Genomic DNA, 4,033 nt, shown 5'->3' with positions numbered 1-4,033 from the left:
ACACACACACACACACACACACACACACACACACACACACACACACACACACACACACACACACACACCCTGTCTGCAGGCAGCTGTGTGGGCCGCTGTGGGGAGGTGTTCACCAGAGGCCAGCAGTGTACCTGTGACTTCAGCTGCCTCAGACACAACGAGTGCTGCCAGGACTTCCAGGCTGCCTGCACCACAGGTAACCATAGGCCTCATTTATACTGGGGACGTTGGAGACATGCCCACCACTTTTGGAGATGGCCAACTTTGTCCCCACCAGCATTAGGATCATTTGTTAAATATGTTCTGAAAATAGCGTGCACAAAGAATTGTACACTTTGAGAGGTTTATCTGCACAAGAGAACATGCACTATCTGGAGGAGTGTTCTCACTTTCTGGGGGTCTTTCTGGTGGTCAAGTGGTGCAGTTTGGACCTGAGACACGTTTAATATTAGTGATAATTGAATAGAGAATAGTGAAGCAATGGTTGCTCCCGCTTAGCAGCAGCATAGTTACTGCAATAGTTGTTAAAAATACTACTATAAGCATATGTATGTAATACAGTACATATGGACGCTAAATGCAGTTGTTTTTTTAAACCTGAAAAGAGTCCCCACCACTTTTCTAACAACATGGGTACAACACTCTACAGATAAACATATTCAACAGTAGATATAAGTAATTCATCTGTGCGATTTATTATGTGGTAAAATGTAAAGCAAAGATATAATATGTGAGTAGAACAGACCCAACAGGGTGTGAGACGTGCAGGGAAGGAGTGTCCATGATCCTGACTGTTAATCTTGCTTTAGTGCAGCACACTGACTCTAATATCATACATTCATCAAATGTTTGGGTGTTTGGAGCCCCTTTAGCTTGCTGTTTTTATTTTCTATAGAGCTTTTAAACCTATATCCTTTGCTGTTTTGATTTATAATAACTGTTTAACTGTTTATTTTCTATTACCTTTCAGCCACTGTTGTTTTAATTTAACAGAACATTTGATGTGCTTCAGTTTCAATGTTTTCTGCTAATCTGTATCTAATCAGGCTGCTTCATTTGACAAAGAAACTTTACTGTTATGTCACATCACAGAACTAGACTCCTTCTATATGTCCCTTGTAGTTGGTGGAGACCAAAATGAACCATATTCTGGAGCATCTTTAGGGCCTTATACCTGTCGGCTTTGTATGAAACGTGCCTGACGCAGCCTCATCTCAGACAGTTGTTGATGATGTCTGCTGTTCTCTCTGCTGTCCTCAGATCAGTCCTGTCAGGGTCGCTGTGGGGAGACGTTCAGCCGCGGCCGGGTGTGTGAGTGTGATGCACAGTGCAGCCAGTATAGCACCTGTTGTCATGACTACCAGCTACACTGCGGTAATAACCAACAGCTACAGCTAAACCAGTACACACTGTGCCTTCTGCCACTTACTGTAGCAACACTTGCACAATGTAAAGGTCCCCTATTATAGTATTTTCCAATAATGTATTACAGGTCTCAGATATATACAGAACCTGTCTCTGATTGGCTGAAACACTAAACAGATCACTGCAGCATCCCATAATCCAGCCCTGTTCCAAAAGTGCTGATTATGTGTCTGTAACTTTAAATGCTAATGTGCTGCTGCTGGCCACGCCCCTCTGAGAGGTGATTGGTTTAAAAAACATAATGGTGCTCTAGGAGATTCAGGTGGTAAGGTGTGTTTGTGTGTGTGGGGGGGGGGTTACCTTGGTTGGTGATTGGCTAATCGTTGCAAACCCAAAAAAACATTGTGACATCACAAAGTGACCAACATCTGATCAGCTCATTTTCAGACAGGTTTTATAAAGATGGATCAGGACAAAAAGAGAGGGGGTCTTTGTTCCTGAAACGTTCTGAGTCTCTTAACACAGAGGGGACACATATGTATGTAGAAGAGACATGAGAAAGTAGATTTTGGATAGTGACCTTCAACTCATATTGAAGCTTTATGAAGATTGGATGGTAAATGGACAAGCATCCTGATCTGGGTGCTTTTATCCGTCCGTCCTCTCTCAGATGTCGGTGTCTCAGGCTCTCTCTCCAGGACGGCACAGCCTCTGAGAGCTGCTGCGACAGGTCAGTATCAACAACACCTCACTGCCAGCAGAACAGATTTCACAGTGTCACTAACCAGATCTAATACTGTGTACTGAATTAGGTAACCAAACAAATCCCCATCTGGGCCATGCTAGCTCATGTTTACTATCAATCCACAGAAAGCTGTGAGATGAACAAAATAAACCTCAATTGAGAGAATTAATCTATAGAATCTTTGGAATATGTATTTATGAATGGCTCAGCAGAGGCACAAGGAAACATGAGGGGACTCATAAATGCAGTGAATATTTGTGTGCGCATAAATGCAGGTACTGAGATGCAAGACAAAAAGTCACATATTTTTAATATATTGAAGTTTAGACGTGAAATATGTTGCAGACTTGACTCTTCCTTTTTCTCACCATAAAACTGATATGTTTCCCTTCTTCATTGGTTTTCTCCTCTTCAGGAAATCGGAGACCAGGTAGGGGGTGGGCAGACTCCAACAGTGAGAGTGAGGAATGGTACTCAGGTGAGGTTGTTCTAATTCTTATTCATTCAAAAAGAAGGAACAAAAACCTTAACTGTGTCCAAAAAAGCATTCATTAAATACAGAAAATACACAAAGCTTTTGCGAATGACTCTGGATGCAGAAACTGCCCATGAAGAAGACTGGAGGGGTTGTTTTTTCAAATGTTGAATCAACTTTCTCAGACAATTTGCATCACCAAAACAACATACTAGCTAAGTTGGGTAGTGCATTGCCAAATACAAAGCCATACTCTTAGTAAACAAATCCATTTTGATTTCAAGAATTCAGGGGAATGGTCTTTAGGAAAATACACATATTATCTTTTTGCAGGGAGTTGGATGAGAAGCTCAGTACCATGAAGAAAATATAAATCTAGGCCGCTTAGCTTAGCCTAAAGACTGGAAATGGGGTCAACAGATCAACAGTCAACAGTCAATAGATCACCTAAAAGTAAATTCAGACACAACACACACAAGTTTTTTTATAACCAAACCTGTGGATGTGTAAGTCAGTTCTGAATCATGTATTGCAATGATTGATGTTGTTATCTTATGCCAATTTGTATTCTTATCTTTGATTTAGCGAGGGGCCCCTGCTCCCGGTACCCCAGGGGTCAGTGTCCGGGGTCCATCAGACAGCTGACTGCCAGCTCCTCTGGCCGAGCTCCTGCTGCACCGACCAATCAACCACAACAGGGTTTGGAATATTTATTTCAAAAATAATATCTTAATCAAGCCCTTTTTTTAGGTTCATATCAGTATGTAGTGTCTCTACTTTAAAGAGTCCTCTTCTGCTGATGTTCAGGTGTATATCAGTATGTAGTGTCTCTACTTTAAAGAGTCCTCTCCTGCTGATGTTCAGGTGTATATCAGTATGTAGTGCCTCTACTTTAAAGAGTCCTCTCTTGCTGATGTTCAGGTGTATATCAGTATGTAGTGTCTCTACTTTAAAGAGTCCTCTCTTGCTGATGTTCAGGTGTATATCAGTATGTAGTGTCTCTACTTTAAAGAGTCCTCTCCTGCTGATGTTCAGGTGTATATCAGTATGTAGTGTCTCTACTTTAAAGAGTCCTCTCCTGCTGATGTTCAGGTGTATATCAGTATGTAGTGTCTCTACTTTAAAGAGTCCTCTCCTGCTGATTCAGGTGTATATCAGTATGTAGTGTCTCTACTTTAAAGATCCTCTCCTGCTGATACTTTAAAGATTGGTCAACCGCTTACAGATGTCCCGCCCCTTAGCCTATCACGTACAGTGTGTTGGAGCGCTAGCCAATAGTAGCGTGAGTATTACAAAGTGATGCCACTATGTTCAGGAAGTAAACAAAGGAGTCCAATGTAGGCGTTTCAGGCAGGGGGGGGAGAGAAACTCCCTCTGGAGTAGGGATGTGCATCACCATCACTGAGGCCGATGCCATGTGCATCTCGATACGTTGCCAACGATACGAT

The 4,033-nt window shown here is 42.1% G+C and overlaps 1 long non-coding RNA gene across 1 annotated transcript; it reads left to right on the top strand.

Annotated features, from left to right (window-relative positions):
* The first annotated feature begins 82 nt into the window (after nt 1-82).
* On the top strand, nt 83-3,279 carry LOC104963428 (uncharacterized). The gene is made up of 5 exons (XR_800315.1): nt 83-196; nt 1,261-1,374; nt 2,036-2,095; nt 2,526-2,588; nt 3,171-3,279. It is a non-coding gene; the product is annotated as an uncharacterized lncRNA (long non-coding RNA).
* The last annotated feature ends 754 nt before the right edge of the window (nt 3,280-4,033 follow it).

This window comes from Notothenia coriiceps, unplaced genomic scaffold (assembly GCF_000735185.1).
Source record: "Notothenia coriiceps isolate Sejong01 unplaced genomic scaffold, NC01 NC01_scaffold00001694, whole genome shotgun sequence".
Classification (NCBI taxonomy): Eukaryota; Metazoa; Chordata; class Actinopteri; order Perciformes; family Nototheniidae; genus Notothenia; species Notothenia coriiceps.
The sequence above is the reverse complement of the archived record's forward strand: the minus strand, read 5'-3'. Positions and strand labels throughout refer to the sequence as shown.